The 27,439-nt window shown below is 40.3% G+C and overlaps 1 long non-coding RNA gene across 4 annotated transcripts in view; it reads left to right on the forward strand.

The window, feature by feature from the left end:
• LOC134293414 (uncharacterized) overlaps window positions 1–27,439 on the forward strand; it is a 478,005-nt gene that overhangs the window by 203,487 nt on the left and 247,079 nt on the right. For all 4 annotated transcript variants that reach the window (XR_010000388.1, XR_010000387.1, XR_010000385.1 and 1 more), the window contains one exon: window positions 23,054–23,149. This is a non-coding gene — a long non-coding RNA (uncharacterized LOC134293414). The remainder of the gene's footprint in view (window positions 1–23,053; window positions 23,150–27,439) is intronic.

Raw genomic sequence — 27,439 nt, forward strand, 5'->3', positions numbered from 1 at the left:
ATCTAATTGGTTTGTATGGGCATCTAATTGTTGCCACTGTTGTAAGCTGCCCTGAGTCCCTTCGGGTGAGAAGGGCGGGATATAAATGTGAGAAATAAATAATAAATAAATAAACTTGTATTTTTGGTCTGTTCTGGGATACGTCCTGTTTTTTAAAATTTACCACTGAACCATTACTTCAACAGAAATTGCCAGTTTTTGCCGAAGAGCACAGCGTAGCTTCCCAATATGTGAAGCAGCCCCCTCCCTGACACTGGTTATATTAGCAAGAGGGACATTTAAAAAGAAAAAAAAATCAGTCTTATTAAGTCCAATTTATTCCATAGGGCAGAAAGAAAGGAGTGATCACTGTTTGTTTGTTTTTTTTTTTCAAGTAAGAGGCTAGTGAGTTATGAAAGGATTAATTAGTTAATGTCTGCAAAACACCATACAGACTGCCAAGTATTATTAATATTATCCCATTCAAAAGCACGAGAGAGGGTGCTTTGCTTCTGATTAATTATTATTATTACAACCACTTTGGCAACGACAGAGGGAAAAATCAAGGGTTTATTTAGAAATTAAATACTTGCCCTCCCTCTGGAGCATTCTGGAGAAATGGATCGTACCATTTGCGTAGCAGGAGAATGCAGCTAGGCAGAGATAAGAGGTGCCTTGGGAGACTGTGGAAAGAGAGGAGAAAGAGAGGGACCGAGGCCCATTCTGGCATGGAAATGGGAAGTGTTGGACTTAGGAAAAATGTAGATGATAAAAACTTCAAACCCAGCTTGCTTTTTGCTTCAAAACCTGCCATGTATCATGAGCAGTTTGCATAGTTTTTAGAGCTCTGCTCAGTCTGATCTGATCAGATAAATAGGGAGACAGAGTTTTCACTGACTTCCTCTACAGCAGTGATTCTCAACCTGTGGGTCCCCAGATGTTTTGGCCTTCAACTTCTAGAAATCCTAACAGCTGGTAAACTGACTGGGATTTCTGGGAGTTGTAGACCAAAACATCTGGGGACCCACAGGTTGAGAACCACTGCTCTACAGGTTTGTCACCAGCCTTCTCCACCTGTCACTCCAGCGATTGAAAGTCAGGTTCACCATAAGCAGCAACAATATTAAATGGGATGAATAACTCCCATACAAATTGCTTGGAAACAGAAGTGTTTTGAATTTAGTATTTTTTTCATATATAGAATACTTGTATTTGTATGTACAGTAAGAGTCTCACTTATCCAACATAAACAGGCTGGCAGAATGTTGGATAAGCGAATATGTTGGATAATAAGGAGGGATTAAGGAAAAGCCTATTAAACATCAAATTAGGTTATGATTTTACAAATTAAGCACCCAAACATCATGTTATACAACAAAAAGTAGTTCAGTACTCAGTAATGCTATGTAGTAATTACTATATTTACAAATTTAGCACCAAAATATCACGATGTAGTGAAAACATTGACTACAAAAATGTGTTGGATAATCCAGAACGTTGGATAAGCGAATGTTGGATAAGTGAGACTCTGCTGTATGTGCATAATGATATCTTGTCCATTGGGCCCAAGTGTAAACATAAACTTCATTTATGTTTTGATAATAGTATCACTTAGGCCCTTACAGTGCCCTATATTCCAGGATCTGATTCCAGATTATCTGCTTCAAACAGGATGATATGGGTCTCCACTACCAGATAATCTGGGATAAAAATATAATCTGGGATCAGATTCCGGGATATAGAGGCAGTGCGGAAGGGGAACTTTTAGCCACTGGGAGTGATGAAGAAAATGCAGTCCTACGTGGGTACTGGACTTCAACTGCCAGCATCCCTAACTATTAGCAATGCTGACCAGGGCTAATAGGATTTGTAATCCAACATCTTTGGGGTGATCTATAGTCTCCAGTACTGATTTAGGTGCAGTATATTGTAACAAAAATTAAATTTAATAAAATTGCTTTTAAAAAAGAACTTCTGAACTGACTCAAGTGTTATGTTTAATAGTCAGGAGTGATTGGAAAAGCAGTCTAGCAACAACTGGAGGGCCCTAGATTTTCCTCCTCTACTTTATGGTTTAGAATGGCAGACAGTGTGCATCGCTCCTTTGCATTGTCATTCCTTGGGTTCCATTTACATTGTAATTCCTCAGGTTCACTTTGCCTTACATTCTACTCCACCTGAATTCTGATTTAATTAAAGAGTTCTTAAGTTAATTCTGTTCCTTCGGTTCAATGACATGATTCTCTTCAATTCAATATTGAGATGAAACACTGATAAAACCCAGTAGATCATTCAGTCATGATGTTATGCATGACTGCATTTCAGTCCTTTTTTGGACAGTTTTTCTACTCCTTCCTTCCTCCTTTTCTTCCTCCCTCCCTTTTTTCTTCTCCCTTCTTCTTCCTTAAGGGCAGGATGGATGCGCTCTCACACCATCCTTGCAGTTATTGTAGGAAGAGGGCATTTTGGAGTCTTCCCATCTCCTGGTGTCTGCGAATCTTCTCCCTCGTGCCTTCTTTGTTCTGAGCTTACTTCAATTGCTGCAAATAGTGTTCAAGTACAAAAGTAGCTTTCACTTGTGGTAATTATCTCAACAGAAGGGAAGAATAGGAGGAATCTTGACTCCTGGAATCATTTCCTGGAAAACTAAGATATTGTCTCCTTTCACCACTTGAAATGGGCTTCCTGAAGTTTCAGAATTTTGTATTGTTAGTTTAGGTTGGGGTGAAGAAAATTCAAGCTATATTCTGCCTTGAATCCTCTCAGCCTTGAATCTCATACAGCTGGCATGAGTGGAGAAATATCAGAGTGGAGAAAGACTGATAATCTGTAAAATGTGCAGATCCATGGCTCCTGAAATTTCACAGAGCCTTGTGTCTTTCTATAGCTTGGCATCTCTCTGGAGCCTCACATCTTATTCATCCACTACTTGTGTTGTGTATGCAATAATAATAATAATAATAATAATAATAATAATAATAATAATAATAATAATACTTTATTTATACCCCGCCACCATCTCCCCGTGGGGACTCGGGGCGGCTCACAATGTTACAAAAGTAACAGCGCAAATACATTAACAATACACACAGTTCAAAACACAAGAAGATGCAAGGCTGGAGAGAGACTGACAAAATAGTACCCCGTTTTCCTGAAAATAAGATCTACTCTGAAAATAAGCCTCAGTTAAATAGACCTTTTTAAAGGTCTATTTAAAATAGTGTTTTGCATGTCACCATTTAAAATCAGTTGGCAATATGATGCAGCCGTTTTATTCTTACCTACATCCCAGAGCATCCTATTGTTTTGTTTAAAAGGCCCTCTTTCAGGCTGGAAGCAGCCTCAGAGGAAACATCGTGTAAATATTCTTATGCTATCTTTAAGGCAATCAAAGACACACAAATGTAATGGGAGTTGTGTCAAGGCATGTGGCTCTCCTAGTGAACCCGCTTGGCCTCTTAATCTGCCAATAGTTGTTTGGTTTCAGGCAGGCCTTGTAGCTCCTATAGTATCCCAGGGCAGGAAAATAGGCTCTTTCAGGCACACACCTAATATACAAGAACACATTAGAGTGACTATGATAATACCAATAATTATAGTCTCTTCCCATTTGTTATAAGTGTATGTTTTTAATTAAAATGTGTTTTATCCTTGTATTGCTCTTCATATTCCCATTTGGCCACCTCTGGCTGTAATTGCGAAACAAGGAAAGCAAACAAACCAGCAAATAATATTAAAATTAAAATCCACCATTTAGTCAGCTTTACCTGTTGGCCCTGCAAATTTAAACTCTCTGGATTCTCATGGGGTTCTGAAGCAAAATATCATAAATTATCTGAACAAATCCTTTCTCAGAGGAATCCCCAGTACTACCACTCTCCCGCACACTTCATATCTCAGTATTTCACAGCCTGTTAAATTATTCAGATATCTTTAAAAAGCTGATGGGCAAGTTAAGGCAGGCAATTAGCGAGATAGGCATGTTCCTAAATTTGCTCAGAAAAGAAAGCAAAAAAGCAGCCATGGCAGGGCCACAGTGATGATGGAACCACCCAAGTTCAATGCCAATACTGTCATTGGCATCACAATTCTTCCTCTAAATCTGATGCCATTTCAAATACCCATTGGCCTTAATTGAGGAAGCAAGATTCAGTCGCGCTTGTTTCTTTCAAAGTTGGCTCAAACTTTGTTTATGAGTGCCAAAACCTATTCTTGGCATCTTCTCAGATGAAGATGTAAAATGACTTTAAAATCCAGTCAGATAAAAAGTTGTTCAAGTTCTCAAGGTTTGAGATGAGCCTGTTTCTATCAAACTAATAGTGTTAAAGCTTTTCCTAGAACTCAAGGTGACTCATGGGAAGCCTCATGCTTGAATGCATCTTTTGACATGTTCCTGCATGCAGAGAACAAAATTATTTAGGAGAAAAGGAAAAGGACAGCAATAGCTCCATGGCAAAAAGCACGTAGCACCTAGCATTGGCAGAGGGTGATGTTTACTGCAGACTACAGGTGTGATGTGGAGGTGACACTAGTGGCAGTCCTTTGGCTTCCTCTTTCTTGGAGCTGTGTTATATAATATTACTAGCTGTGCCCGGCCACGCGTTGCTGTGGCGAAGTCTGGTGGTATGGGAAATAAACTATTGAGGAACTGGTGGTATTTAAGGTAAAGGGTAAAGGTTTTTCCCTGACATTAAGTCCATTATAAATGGATTATGTAGCTGTGTGGAAGTACCTTGAGTCTACACTGCCATATAATCCAGTTGAAATCAGATAATCTGTATCTTATAGGCAGTGTGAAAGAGGCCTAAGTGAGGCCTAACTCTGCCTGTCCCCTGGGCTGAGTCGGTTGCTAGGAGACCAAGTGGGCGGAGCTTAGCCCTCTAAACTGGCAGCAATTGGATAAAACAATTATTGCTCTCCCTCTAATTAGGACTTTATTTTTCTTTTCTTTTTGTTGTATCAACCTAGAGGCATGGATGATGGATTGTGTTGTCAAATTTCGAGGTTGGGGGGCCTGTAGTTTTGTTGTTTTGTGGGTCGCCGTGATGCCATCACTCATTTATATATATAGATTATGATCTTCATATCAGCCATTGCAAGAGGGTACATCCCAAGAGAGGTGGAGCCAAATAGCTACCAAGTAAGAAGAACCTCCCAATGGCCCCGGTTTCTCCATTTCCAAAATCCACTTCCTAAGACTCTAGCAGTTTCTTCTATCCACCGCAAAGAATGGCTCAAAACCTAACCATCTATTTGACCTAATTTGGCTGAAAGGGGAGGCATTTTTGATTCTGTCCTGCAAGACATATGAATAATGACTCAATGAAAAAGATTTATCTGGTGATGACGATGTAACTGCAAGAAACTTAATGGGTACTTGTGGTTAGCAGGTCAAGGTATAGATGCAATATGTACACTTTTCTCAATATCTGTCTTCATTCCATGGCAGATTGATGTGGATCAATAAATAGTAGTGTCTAATGTGAAGGCTTTTCAGACTCATTATGGTTTGGGGATGATGATGCCAAATGATTTTCCAAATGATTTGCATGTTACCAAATCTTAATCTAGGTTCATGACATCTTGGCACCAATTGAAAGCTCTAGCCTTGCAGGACTTATAGGCTCAGAAGCTCTCTTATGTTACTTGAATCTGGTGTCTTCTCTGTTTCCAGCACTAGTTCCTTAGCCTCTAAATTACATGTAATTCCTGGGCCATCTATATATATAAATGAGTGATGGCATCATGGCGACCAACAAAACAACAAAACTACAGCCCCCCCAACCTCGAAATTTGTCAACGCAACCCATCATCCACGCCTCTAGGTTGACACAACCAAAAGAAAAGAAAAATAAAGTCCTAGCCAATTGCTGCTAGTTAGAAGGCTAAGCTCTGCCCACTTGGTCTCCTAGCAACCCACTCAGCCCAGGGGACAGGCAGAGTTAGGCCTCACAGGCTTTTTCCACACTGCCTATAAAATACAGATTATCAGATTTGAACTGGATTATATGGCAGTGTAGACTCAAGGCCCTTCCACACATCTATATAACCCATTTATAATGGACTTAATGTCAGGGGAAAACCTTTACCCTTTACCTTAACTACCACCAATTCCTCAATACTTTATTTCCCATACCACCATGCTTCGCCACAGCAACGCGTGGCCAGGCACAGCTAGTGACAGTATAAAAATGGAAGGGTATTGTTCACCATTAAAGAGCCCTTCCTGCTGCTGGGACGGTGTGTCTTGTGCCCTTCCAGAAGTGAAGGGAAAGAGAAAAGATTTTTTTTTACAGTGAAGCTACAGAAATAGCACAAAAATAAAGTGTTGGTGGTGAAGAGGAATGTGCCTAAATATGTGCCCTTGAGGAGATAGAAGCAATACCAGAGTTGAAGAAGTCATATCGAAAACTGTTGGCTCTAAGGCATCGCTCTGAACTATCATCTGGTTTTCTTTTTCACAATATTGCTGAAATCTTGTATGTACACTGGTTTGAGCACTTTGATATGTGCTGTATGGATGCCGAATATTATGTATTGCATTTGAACAGGGATCTTCATGATTTATTTAATCTGGTTTTCCCTGGATTGAAGTGATGACTGAAAGGCAAATTGACTCTCATTTATTGAAGAAACTCTGAGGAACAGCATTCCACAATGTTTGTGGGCAAGCTTCTCCACCTGTCACACAGACACTGCAATTCGTTTGTGTTCAATAAACATATTATTTCCTTAGAGGCTGTTGTAACCAATATTTGAAAGTAAGCAGGCTCCACAGATGTTGATATTAATGTTAGACAGGGAAGATACTTCTGTGCCTGTAAGTGAATTTATTGATGCTGCTATCCATGCATCCCACATAAATACAACAGGTCTCAGTGAAGTAGTGCCTTCTGTTAAAATTAGTAACCTTTGCATGACTAGACTTATCAATTACTAGTTTTTGTGCTTAGGCACAGCATATATTTTTAATATATTTTTGTTCATTAGGTTCTTCCATACTCACCCAGTCTTTTCCTACATTTCTTTGACCCACAGCCATTTTCTATTTTCCTTCACCCATTAGACCAGTGGTTTTCAACCTGTGGGTCCTCAGATGTTTTGACCTTCAACTCCCAGAAATCCTAAAAGCTGGTAAAGTGGTTGGGATTTCTGGGAGTTGTAGGCCAAAACACATGGGGACCCACAGGTTGAGAACTACTGCATTAGATGATGTGCTTGGTATGGGCACATTTGGTAAGTTGACCTACTTTAATGCATTTTACAAACTCTTTGTTTTCCTTCTAGATGTTGGCTTGTTGGGTGAGTGAGGAATTGCTTGTTGTTCAGCTGCTGCTCTGATGGCTTGATTATTCTACTAAACAGATCTAGGACAATCATTTTCCAACATCATCACCATTTTAGATGCCCTCTTCATTTACATTTTTATTTTCAAGGGATATGTGAATGAGTTTTTGATTGCAACTAGTCTATGATGATCCATTGTGAGAGAGACTAAATCTGTTTCCTAAACCAACATCAATCAGGGAGGTGAAGTAGATAGCCTTAAAAATACTCCAACATCTGAAGACATGTTGTTAATATTACCCACTGTTGCTTGGGAGAATCATTAATCATTATTAATTAGTATTGAGTTTCAGCTTCTTTGCAGGGTGAGTTCCTCAGTGTTCCTCAGTTTTTACTTCTTTCTCTCTTTCCTTTGAGAGAGGAGATCTCTCCCAATTGGTATGCAAACACACTATACTATCTGAATTGAAAAACTAATGAATGTGCCCCCATCCCTCTCCAGTGTGAATTGTGTGCATTACATGTCCTTTATAATGAAAATCTTTCCAAACATATCCTAAAAATATATTGAAATTGCACAAAATATTATGGGGTACTTCCAGCCCCTCACTGAATTTAATGTATGCCACAAAGCCTGTATACAAAGCCTCAATTGACAGACCCAGTCTTTTGAACTTGAACATGCCCATTTGTATTTTAGAATGTTTTTATGAATGTTGATGTAAATTAATAATTTTTAATCAGATTTATAGTGTATTGTATAATTTTTTATATGTGTGTTTATTGTAAGCCGCCCTGAGTCCCCTCTCGGGTGAGAAGGGCGGGATATAAATGTTGTAATAAATAAATAATAAATATACAAACTCAGACCTTCTGAAACACTCTCTTCAATGGTAGTGAAAATCTGTCCTGGCATTTTTACATAATGTGGTAACAGGCAAGCTTACTTTTATTTGTACAGCTACTTTTCATCAGGCAAAACCCAGTGTCTTCCCTAGATGCTGTGCTGTTTGGGGACTTTGATGTCCTGACTCTCTTAATAGTTTGTTTTTTTTTTTCAAATTTTGCAGGATGCCCTTCTCTGAATATCACCAACTGCCAGAGGTTTGTTTGAACAAAGGAAAGGACTTTTTCCTGTGATCGTTCAGTGATTATTATTGTCACCATTCAGATTATGTTGACATTTTTAAAGGGAGTAGCTTAGCCCTAGGGGAAAAAATCCATAAAATTATACTCCAGATCATTGAGACTTCAATTTACTATCAGATTTATTTCTGAGTAAGTGTCACTAAACTAGGGTTCCCAAATCTCAGGGGTTAGTCCCTTTCCTCTGTTCTTTGAGATGTAAGAGAGAACTCTCAGGGTGAGGATACTGCTTTGAATTAGGTGAATACATTATATATACGGACCTCATGTAATTAGAATTTTTTTATTCGACTTCTGCTCTGCACAACTGTGATTGATCCTTAAGATACCATGCTCACTAACATCCCCAGGGTCTGCTTCCTGTCACATCACCTTTGTAACATTACCACACAGAGTTGTCCCTGATTCTCAGATTCTGGCCCCAAAATATCATGGTATGTAATTACACCAACCTGGCAACTTGACATTGAACTCATTGAAGACTTATTTCCAAGCGAATGCATGTCAGATGATGATGAAAGCTAAGAGTTAGTCATTGCTCAGAGTGAAATATTGTGGAATTAGATATCCAGTAACATGCAAATGTATTCACCCTTCATCTGTTAAGTCATTGTTTGATATAAGTTAGTGTGACACAACGCAGCATTAAGGTATCCCCCCACCCTTGTGCCACGATTGGGCAATTTAGGTAGCTAAGCAACGCAGCACAAATTGCAAATCTGATAATCAAGTATACCTCTTGCACATCATTTTTGTTGTTGTTGAATATTTCAAAAGCCAAGCAGAAAATGCACTTTTCATCAGTATTCATGACACTGAGGCGTCGGCGCCGAATGCTCACAGGAAGCAAGCACAAAGGGGATGCAAACGGAGTAGAGTTCACACTGCTTCCAAATTAAACAAATGCCTGCCTGTTTGTGAATTTGCCAATTGTTGCATACCACTAATTAGCTAGTGACCCAGGCCTAAGCACAAGCAACGTACATGAGCATAACAAAGTCCAACAATTGCCAAGAGCCCAATCTCTTTCCTGCTTTCTCCCACACTGACATACACTGACATACTCTACCTTCTTAGCTATGTATTTAAAAAAAAAAACAAGGTAAAACCCCACAAGGAAAAACAGCTTCTTTTTCTAACAAAATATAACAAGAATTGCTTATATGTTATCAAGTTATCATATGTTACATGGGCCACTGGGAGAAGAAGGAGAAGAAGGGTAGAGATGAACCCCTGGTCTGATGAAAAAGAGCTTTGTTGGTGTTCTTATGATCTTTTAAGGAGCCCCGGTGGGGAAGTGCATTAAAGCGCTGAGCTGCTGAACTTGCAGACTGAAAGGTCCCAGGTTCAAACCCCGGGAGCGGCGGGAGCGCCCGCTGTTAGCTCCAGCTCCTGCCAACCTAGCAGTTCGAAAACATGCCAATGTGAGTAGATCAATAGGTACCGCTTCAGCGGGAAGGTAACGGCGCTCCATGCAGTCATGCCAGCCACATGACCTTGGAGGTGTCTACGGACAACGCCGGCTCTTCGGCTTAGAAATGGAGATGAGCACCAACCCCCTGGACTTAACATCAGAGGAAACCTTTACCTTTTACCTTATGATCTTTTGAAGATCTTATCATTGGAACAGCTTTATCACTCCACCAAGGGTCCTTCCATACAGACCTATATCCCAGATTATCAAGGCAAAAAATCCCACATTATCTGAGTGTGGACTGAGGTCTCTTCCATACAGCCATATAACCCAGAATATCAAGAGAGAAAACCCCTCATTATCTGCTTTGAACTGGGATATCAGAGTCCACACTGCCATATATCCCTGTTCAAAGCAGATAATGTGAGATTTTATTCAGCTGTGCGGAAGGCGCACCAGATAACCCAGTTCATAGTAGATATTGTGGGATTTTCTGCCTTGATAATCTGGGATATAGGGTTGCGTGGAGGGGCCCAAGTTAAATATAGCTTCACTGATGTTTGGATGCTCCTTAGCAGGTTCCTCCTAATGAAACTCCTGTTCTCACTCCAAATCAAACATAAACACACAAAGCCAAACTAAACAACAAAACAACTTTGGACTCAAGGTAACTTGCAATTGAAATACTACGTAGTCAGGATACACAAATGAATAACTACAGCAATTAAACCATTAAATAAAATTAAAACATAAATAAAGATACAAACAAAAGTAATTTATTTTTTAAAAAACACAATACAATTAGAACTGTGGCTGCTTCTGTCCATGGGAGTTCCAGTTGGCCCCCTCTCTGCTCTCTTGCCGCTGGCAGGATAAGACATTTTATTCAGGCAGGCCTTTGAATTTTAATTATGGAACAGTAGGGAAGGTATGAAAGGGTGTGCTGTATTTTTCAATCTTCTATGAGAAATAATGCTTTAAATGGGTTTGGAGCATTTTAACTGCTTTTAGTAGTTATAAATAGCATTGCTGTCTTATTCTTTTCAAACTTTTGTAAACCAGTGTTTCAGCTTCAAAAATTATTATAACTGATGATTCTGCTCTTGGCAAAATGTTGGGAGTATAAATGGAACAATAAACAAACAAACAAAGCATACAGCACCCTCTTAAAACCCCCTTCCTCAAAACCTGTCAGTTCTCAAGTACTGTTAGAATAAAAAAAGTACTTGCCTTCTGAAGGATGGACTGTGACTGAAAGAGGAGTTTTTTTCTGAGCATCTCACAGTCTAGCAAAGTGTGTATATTGAGGTGAAATCCTCCATTAGTTAGGGTCATATGATGCATGAATCACACTATGCTGTCATTAGAATACTTCTTTCTGTTTTAAAAGTGTATGGCACTTTATCACTGTTACTTATTTCCATGATACAGCACTTTATGAAACCTGTCCCCACTGGTTTGCTTTTAATTACTCTGATTTTAATCTGCTTGGATTTTAATGTATTGTCCATTATTTTATTTTGTGTATCGTTGGAATGTTTTAAGTTTTCGTCAAATATGTTGTGTTGTTTGTTTCGGGCTTCTCCCTGTTGTGAGCCACCCCGAGTCCCTTTGGGGAGATGGGGCGGGATATAAAAATAAAGATTATTATTATTATTATTATTATTATTATTATTATTATTATTATTATTATTAATGCACGCAGGAGCAAAAAGTCACCATTCCACAATGACACTATCCCACCATGCAGTAAAGGAAATGCCCTCCCTCTATCCCAATTGCCACTGCCCTATGTATGGAGGGAGAGAAAAAAAGGCAGCATCCGACTGACTTAATTCTTTCTTCCACTGCCATTCCCCTTTCTTGTGTGTTGTGTCTTATTTAGATTGTAAACCTGGGGGCAAGGAACTGTCAAATTAATTATTTTAACCACTCTGAGAGCATTTATGGTTGAAGAAGGGGAATATAAATATTCAAAATAAAAATGGAAGTGTTCTACAAATTGCAGTGGAAGTGAAGTTGTATAGACAGCATGTCCCTCTGTATCTTGTCTTTACATGTTGTGACTGCATTGCAGTTGTACTTCATGTTACTATGGTAATGTATGATACATTGTGCCATTGTACACAATGTATTGTGCATTGTGAAAAAGAATCTAGGCCAGTGATTCCCAAAGTGGGCGCTACTGCCCCCTGGTGGGCGCTGGAGAGATCCAGGGGGGCGGTGATGGCACCTATTAGGAGATGGGGCCAGGGCCAGTGGAGGGGCAGGGCCTCTTCCCAAGTGCCGGAGACAGGGCTGAGCACCGGAGGTGCCTGTTAGGACACAGAGGGCGGAGCTAGAGGAGTGGGCGTGGCTTCTTCCTAAGAGCCCGAGACAGGGCTAAGAATCTATACCTCTTCTGAAGCACTTGTTGGGACGCAGAGGGTGGAGCTATGGAAGGGGGCGGGGTGTCCTTCCAAGAGCGTGAGACAGGGCTGAGTCTCTATACCTCTCCTGAGAGGCCTTTTAGGACTAAAGGGTGGGGCTAGGGGTGGGGGCGGGGCCTCTTCCCAAGGGCGCGAGACAGGGCTGAGCCTCTGTATACCCCCCCCCCCCCGAAGCGCTTGTTAGAACACAGGGGCGGGATATAGAGGTTCAGCCCCGTCAGGCACTTGGGAAGAGGCCCCACCCCTCCTCTAGCCCCGCCCCCTGTGTCCTGGCAGGCTCCGCAGGACAGGGATAGAAGCTCAGCCCTGCCTCAGAGCTTGTAACTCTGCCCATCCCAGTCCTGTCCGCCCATTTGTGGCCCCACCCACCTCCTCTTCCCCGCCCTGCATCTTGGACTAGGGGAGAGGCTCAGCCCCGCCCTCTTGAGCAGGAGCCACGCCCACCGCTCTAAGCCACACCCCCTTTCCAGGGGGCGCTGAGTAATATTTTTTCTGGAAAGGGGGCGGTAAGTCAAATAAGTTTGGGAACCACTGATCTAGGCATTGACATTTGTGATGCAATCTTGCTATTCTGCATGGGGGGTGGCAGTACTCACAAAGCATCTCTTATGTAGAAATATCACACACACACACACATACACACATGCACACAAGCACTATACTACACAAAGATTTTGGATTGCAGTAAGAATTTGTTAAATATCCTTTCTGGCAATTTGCTTCACTATCAATAGATTCCATCCTAATGTTTGCAAAGCCAAGTACTTTGATATCTTCTGATGCATGCATTACTTAGAAAGGCTCTTGTTACATCCTCGAGTGTTATTGACAGCAATCCAGGATGCTCCCTTTATCGCTTGGAAAGGATTTTCTCTTACAGTAGATGGCAGATGTAAGTTGAGTCAACACTTACTGGAACTGCAGCTATGAATTTTTCATATAAACAAGGAAATCTGAGACCCGGCTCAGTTGTTTTATTAAACATACAAGCTGGGAACCTTTAGGGAAGACATTCCATGCAATTATGGAGCTGTGATTGGCAGCATGGATAACATGGCTGTACAGATGTTAATACCTAATTCACTGCATCAGTTTTCACTGAGGAGCTCTTATTAGGAGGGGAAAGACAGTTTGTTTCAACTACTGGGATTTAGTTGGGACACCGTCCCCATTGGAAATAGGGCAGAGAAAACCTGGTTGGTTTGTTCAAACCACCATGTTTGTTCTCCAAAGGAGACCTTCATTTTTTACAAAGACAAATTGAAATCTTAATAAGTAAAATCATTCACACTTGCAAGTGTGATTAGTAACAGCATTTCTTTGACTTCAACTTGATTGATAGCTGCTCATATATTTGAATTCAGAAAAGTAGTTAAGTAAAGGGGAGTGGGAACCTGAAATCTCCCATTGTATATATGAATGCTAATTTATTAAAATAGAAATTCAGATTCAGGGTAGTCAGAGGCATGCAATTTGTTTTTCATTTTCTTTTCTTTTCCATCTTTCCCCCTCCCACAGGCTTTTTAGAATGTTTATACGGGTTACCTTTTGGCAGCTTCATTTGATTAGCTAGTGATTAGATAATTTTGTACTCACTTGTTACTACATAAAGATGTCAAATTCTTTTCCTACTGTCAATGCAACTTAGTATAGTCAAGTTCACAATGCAATACATGCTTAATGGGACTGGGTGTGAGTCTTATTGAACTTACAGTAGCATTCCAGAAACACCTTGGCATTTAGTTCTGACTACAGACCTGCAGAATGTCACTGGTTTTATATACAGTAGAGTCTCACTTATCCAACATAAACGGGCCAGCAGAATGTTGGATAAGCGAATATGTTGGATAATAAGGAGGCATTAAGGAAAAGCCTATTAAACATCAAATTAGGTTATGATTTTACAAATTAAGCACCAAAACATCATGTTATACAACAAATTTGACAGAAAAAGTAGTTCAATACACAGTAATGCTATGTAGGAATTACTGTATGTACGAATTTAGCACCAAAATATCACAATGTATTGAAAATATTGACTACAAAAATGCGTTGGATAATCCAGAACGTTGGATAAACGAGTGTTGGACAAGTGAGACTCTACTGTATATGGTTTAACCATTATTTCTGTTGAAAAAGCAGTTGTAATGAAGATGATCTAAGGGTTTATCTACATGTACATCAAAATCCAGGACTGGTCCAAATCAGAAATGCTCTGGACCAAGGTGGATTCCATGGCGCTATCTAGACTCTCTGTTCCGGACTAGTGGAATAAGAAGGAGATATAAAAGAAGAAGAAACCCTTTCTTTTTCTCTGGTTTCAGGAAAGGTGCCTAGAGATGACCAGGAGCTCTGCAGAGATCTCTGATTGACTGCCATGTTGACTGCCACAACTCAGTTCCAATTCATCCCCTTTTTTCTGCATCACCCCATACAGAAGAAAAGGGACTGGCCACACTGGTCTATATAGATAACAGACTAGTTGGCTTTGCAGCTGGTCCACACTGACTCCAAAGTGTGAGCTTACTCCAAACATTGGAGGATTCCATAACTTTGCTTTATGGACTAAAAGTCATGGGATGTTTTATGGACATCCAGGTTCAATTTCTGTCCTCAATACAAGTTTAGGGCCAATGTAGACAAGCCCTAAGTCCATGCACAGTGACTGTAAAAAGGTGTGGGTGGGTGGGGTGCAGGCGAGGGTAGACTTTGGAAACCAGTATCTCACACTGCTCCATCACCCCAATTTCCGTCACCCCAGCAAAGTAACCAGGCATTACTGATCTTTGAAAGAAAGTTTTATTTTGGAAAAAAATGAGAAAAGGTATAAAAACTCAGAGAACTGGAGCTCCAGTGGTGCCACCAAAATGGAGGAACCCTGAGCAGTGACCCTACATTTGGTTTTAAAATTCCACAGTACCATACGACCCTTTCTTGGGCTTTAAAACATCTTTTAAAGTCCTTCACAACCTTCTGACAAACAAACTAGTAAACTGTGGGCTAGACAAAACTACGGTGGATCTGTAATTGGCTAAGCGAACGAACCCAAAGGGTGCTCACCAATGCGTCTTCTTCATCTTGGAAAGAAGTCATGAGTGGAGTGCCGCAAGGCTCCGTCCTGGGCCCGGTTTTGTTCAACATCTTTATTAACGACTTAGACGAAGGGTTAGAAGGCACAATCATCAAGTTTGCAGATGACACCAAATTGGGAGGGATAGCTAACACTCCAGAAGACAGGAGCAGAATTCAAAACGATCTTGACAGACTAGAGAGATGGGCCGAAACTAACAAAATGAAGGTCAAAAGGGACAAATGCAAGATACTTCACTTAGGCAGAAAAAATGGAATGCAAAGATGCAAAATAGGGGACACCTGGCTCGACAGCAGTACGTGTGAAAAAGACCATGGAGTCTTTGTGGACAACAAGTTAAACATGAGCCAACAATGTGATGTAGCTGCTAAAAAAGCCAACGGGATTCTGGCCTGCATAAATAGGGGGATAGCATCTAAATCCAGGGAAGTCATGCTCCCCCTCTATTCTGCCTTGGTCAGACCACACCTGGAATACTGTGTCCAGTTCTGGGCACCGCAATTGAAGGGAGATGTTGACAAGCTGGAAAGCGTCGAGAGGAGGGCAACTAAAATGATTAAGGGTCTGGAGAACAAGCCCTATGAGGAGCGACTTAAAGAACTGGGCATGTTTAGCCTGCAGAAGAGAAGGCTGAGAGGAGACATGATAGCCATGTACAAATACGTGAAGGGAAGTCATAGAGAGGAGGGAGCAAGCTTGTTTTCTGCTGCCCTGCAGACTAGGACGCGGAACAACGGCTTCAAACTACAGGAAAGGAGATTCCACCTGAACATCAGGAAGAACTTCCTCACTGTGAGAGCTGTTCGGCAGTGGAACCCTCTGCCCTGGGCTGTGGTGGAGGTTCCTTCTTTGGAGGCTTTTAAGCAGAGGCTAGATGGCCATCTGTCACGGGTGCTTTGAATGCGATTTCCTGCTACTTGGCAGGGGGTTGGACTGGATGGCCCATGAGGTCTCTTCCAACTCTACTATTCTATGATTCTATGATTTTGGAGTCATTCTGGGCCCTCCTTGAGGCCGCTGCAGCACCAACTGGCCCAGGAGTACCCTGCCATCGCTCACTGAAGCTGCCACGGCAGCAATGGGCCCAGCAAGGCCTTGCCATTGCTCTCCTTGAGGCTGCTGCAGCACCAACTGGCCCAGGAGTACCCTGCCATCGCTCTCTGAAGCTGCCACGGCAGCAATGGGCCCAGCAAGGCCTTGCCATTGCTCTCCTTGAGGCTGCTGCAGCACCAACTGGCCCAGGAGTACCCTGCCATCGCTCTCTGAAGCTGCCACGGCAGCAATGGGCCCAGCAAGGCCTTGCCATTGCTCTCCTTGAGGCTGCTGCAGCACCAACTGGCCCAGGAGTACCCTGCCATCGCTCTCTGAAGCTGCCACGGCAGCAATGGGCCCAGCAAGGCCTTGCCATTGCTCTCCTTGAGGCTGCTGCAGCACCAACTGGCCCAGGAGTACCCTGCCATCGCTCTCTGAAGCTGCCACGGCAGCAATGGGCCCAGCAAGGCCTTGCCATTGCTCTCCTTGAGGCTGCTGCAGCACCAATGGGCCCAAGTGGGCCCCATCATCACCCTCTTCGAGGCTGCCTCAGCTCCAGTTGATTTATTGTTGTTTGCTGATTGTTTTGGCAATGAATGTTTGCCACTTGATTACTTTTGTCTGTAAGCCGCCCTTTGTCCCTTTGGGGAGATAGGGCAATATATACATAAAGTAATATTATTATTTGATTTTTTAAAAAATGTAATATTTTGCAAAAAAATGTTTGACCCCCAGAGAACTCTAAATGTGGTGGGAATGGTCTCCTCCATACATTCCAGAGGATATTTTGAGGACATTTTGGAGAAAGAATCGTCTAAAAATTGCAAAAAAATTAAAAGGACAACTGGAGAGACATGTGAGTCATAAAAATAGTTCTAGATGCCACATATAGTCTATCCTTGGTTAAAGAAAAGACTTTGGAAATTACTAGTGTTAACCTACAATGGGGATTATATGGTGCTCCAAATATTTTTGGAACTCCCAACTCTTCACAGACTAATCCAGTATATGTAATGGAGAGAAATGATGGGAGTTGACATCCTTCCACACTTCTCAGAACACTGTGATTCCACTTTAAATGTCATGGTTCCACCAATGAAATTGCAGCTTGAAAAGTTGAATTTAGAATCATCTGTCAAAGAGAAATCATAGTTTAACAATAAATGTAGTATCAAAGTTTTTTAATTGTGTAGAATGAAAGGGTCCTTGGAGATTAACCCATTTGGAAGGTTGAATAATCCACCTCCAGTTTATGAATAATGAGCTCCTTATATTTCATTCCTTTTTCTATTGATAAAGATACAATTTGTATCACAGTAGTATCTTAACAAAGGATAAAAATGGTGATGATCTCATGGTCCACAGATTTAGGGAAAAATATAGATTTGGAAAATTGAGAATACTCATGGAAAAATAAATATATTTTTCAGTAGCTGGCTCCATTAGAGAAACATGTATAAAATGTTTTTATAGAAGTTATATAACCCTTGAATTAATGACTAAAATTGATAAAACCCAGTGGGGGAATGTTGGAGATGCAAAAGTCTTGGACTTGGAAATTATTTCCTTTTTTTTTTTTGAAAAGGTGACTAAAGAAACTAATACAATCATTACTAAAATGTTAAGAAAAACCCAGAAATGTGTCTATTAGTTTTGTTTCACGAGAGAATTGATAAAAAAGAAATTTGCCAATATAATTTTGTGGCAGCAAGAATTACAATAGCAAAATCTTGGAAGGTGGAAAAGAACTACTTATTTAGGACTGGAGAAGAAAAGTAATAGAATATATGCAACTGCCCAAGTTCTCCAGTGGCATCCAGGGAGGATATAATAAACATTTTGTTAGAAAATGGACTCTTGAATTTGGTGACTTATAAAAAAAATTAAAAAAATAGACTTTGAAATAGCCGCATGGGACATCTATTAATGTAATTATATGAATAGGCTTTTATTAAATACTAGTTCCGCACTGAGTGGTATCGGAAGTCATGGGTGGCGGTTTACCGCCCTGAGTCCCCTCGGGGAGATAGGATGGGATATGAATAAAGTTTTATTATATTATTATTATTATATTAATGGGTGGGGAAGGGGGTGGGTGGATTTGAGGAAACAAAAATTTGTATTTTCAATTTTATATTCTGTATGTTACTTTCATATAACACAATACATTTTTAAAACAAAAGCAAAAATTTACTTCTGAGAAATAGGAAACTATTTCTGAGTCCCTTCATCCATGAAAGCAGCAGCCTCTCAACCTCAAGTTAAATAGAGAAACATCCTGAGCTCATCTTGATGACAAAGAGGATCATCTGTCTGCATATAAACACAAAAGTTTTGATATTTATCTGGTTTGGGAAATAGCTGGAGGGACCCTGACCATGATCTCCTTTCCCAAGGGATTATGCAAACTGAGAGCAGAGAGGTAGCTGACTTCAAGATATATTTTGATGCATACCTTTGACACAGTTTATACATTTAAGAATTGACACAATACATAAATTATAAAAATTTGCATATAAATCATTAATTTGATATATTTTATTAAAAGTTTAGGTAGAGTGTCTAGGGTACAGCTGTTGCTAGGTCCATCTCGGAGCCTCTAGCTGCTTCGGCATTTCACAACTTTGGAGCTGTGGAACTAGAGATGAATGCATACATCTGTTTTATGATCTTTATTCCTCCTGTGGACTTTTTTTTGGGGGGGGCATCGGGGGGGGGGGGTCATGGGAAACGTACTATCATGAAAACAAGCTATGGATTTCACATAGAATTTTCTACAATTCACAAATCCCCCTTCGCTCTTTTTCTTTCTTTCTGTCTTTCTTTTTTGGGAGGGGTGTAAGTTAAAGTGATAGAAAACTGCTATAACTTCATGGATTTTAAATTTTCTTGCAAATATTCTTTCCTTGAGTTTTCCTCTCATCAACTGCATGGGGCAGGGGGAGGAATGGATCCAGCAAAGTTATGCCCAAATCTAGTTTTCTAACTTGAAAAGAAAGAGAAAAAGAAAGCACAGGAACAAAGTGTGAATTCAAACTCCCAGAATAAGTTTGACCCATTTCATTGAAACCTTTGTAACTTTTAGTTCTATTTAACGATTCTTGCATTTATCAAAAGACCTAATGGGAGTGTTCACACTGAGTTTCTGCCTGCCTTCCCTTTGTGCTGAATTTAGAATGGGAAATGCTGTAGATCATGGAGGCTTTGCATTAATCAAGTAGTGTGCTTTGACTCAGAAAATCTGTATCATACCTTTGGCTCAGTTACCAGGTAATAGGCATGGTTAGGCTGGTAGTGCAGCCACAGGGTGCATTCCAGATTCAGGTGGTCTGGAAATTGCCGTGGCTGCAACTGTGCACCCTTTATGCTCACAGGTAACTAATTAGAACTGAAATGTGTCAGAAGACATTTTCAAGATAATATTGTGTGATTTCTTCCTTTTTCTTCTCGCCCCCACTTATGAAAGGCAATTTTCAATGGTCACAAAATATTTTTGATCTATGGGCATATCTGTATGTGAAAGGAAGGCTGAGATAGTTCATTGTCTCATGTTATTACTATGGCATCGCTCTACAAAAGATTCACACTTGGGGGACAGTCCCCATGAAATCAATAGCAACACAATAGCCATAGAAAACCCAATCTGTATTAATAAGGAACAATTATTTTAACTCATCAGTTATGTAAATCACTATTTAAAACCTAGATTGAGGGATGCTTCAACATCAGTACCAATGGGTGGTATCCTTTCAAAGGAAAATCTAAATATATGATGTTACCAGAGAGAAGGTCTATCTCACCTTGTTGGCAGTCTTATGAGTACAGCCTCACCTTTGAACCCTTCTACCTAAAATATAGGATGATGCAATTACGTGTTCCTTACAAGGCTGAAACTTGCCAATAATAATAACAACAATAATGATGATGATGATGATGATGTATTTATTTATATTCCACCCTATCTCCCCAAGGGAACTCAGGGCGGATCACAGTACACATACACGGCAAACATTCAATGCCATTCTGGACAAACAGAACAGAACAGACAGACAGAAGGAGGTATGTTGTGTTGAAGTCCAGTTTTTTTGGTGCCTTGGCGGTTGAGGTTATGCTTGGATTCAGTCACAGGGCAATGCTGTTGCTCCGTTCTGTATGACAAAGAGCCCTCAGGACTTCCTCCTTCCACCTTCCTCTTGGTCACCGCATTTCTGGTCTTGTTCTTTATGGTGTCGTAAAATACCTCCCCCCCCCCCCACTAATTTCTCTACTTACATCTCTAAACTGTTTTCAAACTGCTTAGATAAACAGTGAACTGGGCTTGATGGTCGAATGCTCACCCCGACCAAGCTTCGAACTAGCCACCTTTCAGTTGGTAGATCTTATTACTGCTGGTGATTTATCAGCTGCGCTACAGCCCAATGGAGAGAATGAGACAGAAAGGTTGGTAGGAAGTCTGCAATAAAAAGAAGTAAAATCTGGTAAAAATTAGAATGCATGAAAATTGGTTCGCCTGGAAGAATAAGCCAGGAGAAACAATGGAGGAACAAAGCAGAGAAAATCCACTCTTTTCTCATTTACTTGAGGCTTCTTACTCTCCCCTTTTTTGTCTTTGATAGTTGTATGTGAAGTCATTTTGCAGACCATTGCCAAAAAAATCTAGTGTAGATCGAGCTGAGTCAAAATGGCACAGCAAAGCATTCATAGGTCAAGTTCAGGATGATTTACTCTGTTTTTGACCTTGGTTCTATTAAAGAACAAAAACATACATTATCCTTTTAACTGGCCAACTCTATTTTACAGGCTAGTTCAGAGGTTAGTTGAAAAGAATTGCATTAATGGGGAGTTTCTAAATGAAAGCACTGCTCCCTTTCTTCCACTGCTGTTTATAATCATTGTCTTCATCACACATTGGGCTATTGTTGCATTATGGCTTTTGTTCATAGATAGAATAGTTCTGCATCTTATACTTACATCCTGAAGTCGGCAATATGTAGTATCAACTATGGGGTGAAAGTCTGATCTTCTAATGTTGCATTCCTACCATGGCCCTACCTTTCTGTGGTGGGGAACTGCATGCTCTCAGGAGGCAAGAGGCTAGGCCAGCGGTCCTCAAACTTTTTAAGTGGCGGGCCGATTCACAGTCCCTCAGACTGTTGGGGGGCCAGACTATGAGGAAATAGTCCAAAATTAGGATTGTTGTTGTTGTGTGCCTTCAAGTAATTTCAGACTTAGGTAAACCCTAAGTCTAAAGTTTAGGACAGAGGTCAGGTAAATGACCTTGGAGGGCCCCAGTTTGGGGACCCCTGATCTATACAATATCATAAGACCATAGGTAAGCAAAGAGACCTCCAAAGACCATCTAGATGGTCTCATAAAACCATACGTAAGGAAAAGGACCCTCAAAGGCCATGTACATGATCTCATAAGGCCATCAGAAGACCATAGCTAAGGAAAGGGACCCTCAAAGACCATCTAGATGGTTTCATAAGACCATAGAGAAGGAAAGGGCCCCCCAAAGGCCATCTAGACAATCTCATAAAACCATAGATAAGGAAAGGGACCCTCAAAGGCCATCTAGATAGTCTCATAGGACCATAGGTTAGGAAAGTGATTTCCAAAAGCCATCTAGATGGTCTCCTAAGGCCATAGCTAAGCAAAGAGACCTTCGAAGACCATCTAGACGATCTCATAAGACCATAGGTAAGCAAAATGACCTCCAAAGACCAGGCAGACTTAGGTCAACCCTAAGTCTAAAGTTTAGGACAGGGGCCAGGTAAATGATCTTGGAGGGCTGCATCTGCCCCCCGGGCCATAGTTTGGGGACCCCTGGGCTATGCTGATGGTGGTACTGCGGCTGGTAGGGTCTCCTAAGTAAGCTTTTAAATTTCTTTTAATAGCCAGACTAAATGGGCTGTATAGTTACTGGGCTTCAGCAAATAATTATAAGATATATGCCCTTGTCTCTGATACTATTTCAGAATTAATGGAAATGTGCGTATTTGTTTTTCCATATTAGTCTCATTACCTTTCTTTCTCTTTCTCTTCCCCTCCCTCCTTTCATCTCAGAAGGAGGGAGGGTAGCTTTTATATCTGAGGATGTAATCTTATCTGCAAATTACAGCATTTTTCTAAGTGAAATCCTATATATCTGACTTACCTGTAGCCTAGCCCATTAAACTTGGGACTTCCTTCCCTCAAATATTAATCAAATGGATTGGGATAGACTTGTTACAATGGTACAAGTACGCACAAGGTTGGACAATAAATCCACAGTGTGCAGATGTTAGCATTACCAAAGCCAACTAGAGAGTCTGGGGCAGCTATTGGGTTAATGTTGCAATGTGTAGTTGGGATGGAAATAATATTTAAACTCACTTACATCCAGGCTGAAAAACAAGTTCCCTGCTAGTCAGGAAACTCTGTTTGGAAAGTTACTACATCAGAGAAAGGTTTCTACAGGGTAGTGTGTGAACCTAGCAAGGTGTTGTGAAGGAATTATTTTGTCAATAAAAAGTGTTTCCTATGCAGATAATGAGATGGGATGGGATAGATGGATGGAAAGGGGATTTTTTTTCACAAGCCTCTCCCATATGGACACACATACACAGATTTTCCTCTGCAGGGCAATTTTTCCTTAACATTTAAAGATATTTGAACATTCATTTTCTCTCACAGCAGGGAGAAGACTACTGCGATTATTCATCCTTGTATGTGAGAATGAAACAGTCAAGGAATTACAGGACTGCTATCTAACGGACATGACATTTTAAGGTATGATGAAGGTCCATTGATGGTCCAATGTTTTGTGATGGGAGGGGCTCTGGGGTCCAAATCTCCTTACTTTGGGAGATATGACTCTAAAGATAAAGTTTTTCTACTTCTTTGGAAATAATGCGACTGTGAAACATCTCTTCTGCTTCTGTCTTATTTCCATGCAGTGCAAATAGTATATAACGCTTCCTTTAAAACCACATTTCCATAATTTAGATCAAAATAATCCTGATGTGAGAGATAAGGAACCCTGATAAAGAAGGACTAAATAACATTTTGGTCATCCAGATATTATAGTACTGAAATTGCCATTTGACCAAGCACAACCTTATGGTGACAATGATAGCTGGATCTATCAATTAATTTCTTCAAGTAGGAGTTAGTTATTTACCAACTTCGGTGAGTTTGAGGCCAAGTTTTCTCATGGAAGATACAGACTGAACTCTTGCACTAAGGAGGTGGCACATGCAGTTCTGTGTCATCTTATTCCCAGATCTGTCAATCACCAAGAGGAGCTACTGTTGTTGATGCTGCTTACTGGTGGGAAGGTAGATCAGACCATTCAGACAAAGAATATGTAGTTGGTCTTTTCTGCCAAAGAGACCACTGGCAAGCAGCACACTCTTGACAGCTTCTCTACAGCGAGTTGTGTCATGCAAAGGGCTAGATAATACTTTCTTGTAGCCCATTTTAAAAAATGATATGCATAAGCCATACTTACATATGTTCATGCCATCAACAGGGTTCCAGCCACAAAAAGAAATAATGGTCAGTCTCAAGTCTTTTATTTTGTATGCTCAACAACATAAATCATGTAAACCTGCACAGTTAGATACACCAAGCCCAACACTGCTTCTGTGTGGCGGTTAACCAGGAGCTTTGTACATTGATATTTGCCCTGGAGGGCTATGATAGATTGCTTGCATTAGTTCTTGGCATGAGAGAAGGTATGTCTTCTCAAAATATAGGAGCCTAGAAGATGGTTTGCTTAGGTTTGTAAAATGGGCTACACATTTCATAGGAATGAATTGCAGGCATAGGTTAAAAAATGGATATGCTCTACTTCTGATTGTCTTGCCCAGTAACCTGAACATTAGGAAGAACTTCCTCAAGTGAGAGCGGTTTGGCACTGGAACTCTCTGCCCTAGAGTGTTGTGAAGGCTCCTTCTTTGGAGGCTTTTAAGCAGAAACTGGATGGCGATCTATTGGGGGTGCTTTGAATGCGATTTCCTGCTTCTTGGCAGGAGGTTGGACTGGATGGCCCATGAGGTCTCTTCCAATTCTACGATTCTATGCCTGTACTCAAGTTGACAGGCTACTGTTATGAGAGAACAGGATCAACTAAATGGTTTCAAATTGACAAGTGAATCAGGCAAGACTCTATTTGATCATTCTACTTAGCACATGTTCTCATTGTAACATATACAGTAGAGTCTCACTTATCCAAACTAAACGGGCCGGCAGAAGCTTGGATAAGTGAATATCTTGGATAATAAGGAGGGATTAAGGAAAAGCCTATTAAACATCAAATTAGGTTATGATTTTACAAATTAACCACCAAACATCATGTTTTACAACAAATTTGACAGAAAAAGCAGTTCAATACACAGTAATGTTATGTTGTAATTACTGTATTTATGAATTTAGCACCCAAATATCACGATATATTGAAAACACTGACTACAAAAATGCCTTGGATAATCCACTAACTTGGATAAGCGAGGCTTGGATAAGTGAGACTCTTCTGTATAAAGGAAGATTACGCTTAGAGAAAGATGGCATGAAAATTGAAAGAAGAAATATGACAATATAAGATATGCAGATGACACCATACCACTAGCTGAAAACTGCAAAGACTTGGAACAATTACTGAAATAATAATAATAATAATAATAATAATAATAATAATAATAATAATAATAATAATTTATACCCTGACACCATCTCCCAGAGGGACTCAGGGCAGCTCACAAAGCACTCAAAAGTGCAACATGAAAGATATAATAAGTGCAAAAACAATAACATAAAACAATAAGCAGCCAACATAAACATCACAACTTCACAATGCCTAATTAAAAACAATAAAATACAGTGATTGCTGCAGGACAGATATTTTACATAACTTTAAAGTAGATGACAAAAAAACTGGATAGTTCAATATTTTCCATACATTGGCCAATTATTAATCAGAATGGAGACTACAATTAAGAAATCAAAAGAATACTAGAGCTCTTGGTGGTAGAGTAACTCAGGAATCTCTCATAATGGGGGTCACTCACTATAGGTTAAAGTTGACTTGATGGCAGTTATCAACACAGACACCCATCATAGGATAATTCAGAATAAGTTAAGAAACTGGATTGACATACTCACTTGGAAAAAAAATGACCTTTTCTTCTTCTTTCCATGATACAAATAAAGTGGAAAAAATACATTGACATATGACCCTTCCCCCCTTTTATTCGATTCAAAATATGATGGGTTAAAGACACTGAAGTAACCTTGACTTGAACATTATCAACTTATATGCTTGTTTCAGTGTGACACTTTTGCATGTTCCTTGACAAAGAAATCTCAAAGAGAAGCTGTGGTTGCTATGAAACCTAGCCATATATTAAACAGATAGAACATAAAGGATTTTTTTTTTGCACCTCCACTCTGCTATAAAGATGGTATCTTGGAGAAATCTACTCTGTTAGTTATGAACAAAAGATGTGTTCTCTTTTTTAAAGAATCCTTTTGTATTTTTTAATATTCATTGCCCGAGAGTATAATATATCTATTCAATTACTTATATCAGGTTTCAGCCACACAGATGGGGAATTAGATCTCTTGTCCTCCCATGAGGAGTTATGTTTATTCATCTACTAACCTTTACTAACAAATAGCATCAACTGGTTTGATATATTTAGAAGTATGCACTCCCTATCAACAAATAGCTGACAAAATAGTTGAAAATCTCTAATCTTTGAATTGCCCATTGTGATTATGGCAGATCCACACTGACCCAGTAAATTGGAGCTGATCTATCATGCTCTATCATTGCCCCACTAAGGATCAGACAGATAACAACAACAACAACAACAACAACAATAATAATAATATTTTTATTCTTATACCCCGCTCCATCTCCCCGAAGGGACTCGGGGCAACTTACATGGGGCCAAGCCCGAATAGAACAATAAAACAAGACAAGAAACCAATGAAACCAATAATCAAACCATAAAAACAAGTCATAAAAACCACATAACCAAGATAAAATGTTAAAATCGTGGATAAAGTTCAAAGAATCTAGGCCAAAGTGCTAAGAGTGCAAATAAATCATATCATCAAGGGAAGAAGGTTATTCAGCTGTAATGGCTATAAAGTGCTATTATAATACAGTAGAGTCTCACTTATCCAAGCTAAACGGGCCGGCAGAAGCTTGGATAAGCGAATATCTTGGATAATAAGGAGGGATTAAGGAAAAGCCTATTAAACATCAAATTAAGTTATGATTTTACAAATTAAGCAGCAAAGCATTATGTTATACAACAAATTTGACAGAAAAAGCAGTTCAGTACGCAGTAATGTTATGTTGTAATTACTGTATTTATGAATTTAGCACCAAAATATCACGATATATTGAAAACATTGACTACAAAAATGGCTTGGATAATCCAGAAACTTGGATAAGCGAGGCTTGGATAAGTGAGACTCTACTGTACTAGGAGACACTGCAGAAGTGAGAGGAAATCCTGACTGCCCAACAGTGCTTACTTTTTCCATGTCTGGAGCGACTTGAGAAACTGCAAGTCGCTTTTGGTGTGAGAGAATTGGCCATCTGAAAGGACGATGCCCAGGGGACGCACGGATGTTTTGATGTTTTTATCATCCTTGTGGGAGGCTTCTCTCATGCCCCTGCATGGAGCTGGAGCTGACAGAGGGAGCTCCTCCACTCTCTCCCTGAGTTGGATTCGAACCAACAACCTTTAGGTCAGCAACTCAACCTTCAAGTCATCAGTCCTGCCGGCACAAGGGTTTAACACACTGCACCATTGGAGGCTCTAGCAGTGCTGAACATGGATGGCCACCCGTACATTCCCCTCCCTTCCTCTATGTTGCTGCAGTCTCAGCCATGACATGAGTTCTTCCTGTCAGGCATCACCTGCTGTAATGTCAGAGGGGTGATGAGTGATCATGCCATCACCCTGGCTGACATCACTCCTGGTGACGGAAGACGTAAAAGACCCATGTTGCCGCTGAAGACCACCATAACAAATCACTAGAGCTTAGGAATAATAATAATAA

This window comes from Anolis carolinensis, unplaced genomic scaffold (genome assembly GCF_035594765.1).
Source record: "Anolis carolinensis isolate JA03-04 unplaced genomic scaffold, rAnoCar3.1.pri scaffold_8, whole genome shotgun sequence".
NCBI lineage: Eukaryota > Metazoa > Chordata > Lepidosauria > Squamata > Dactyloidae > Anolis > Anolis carolinensis.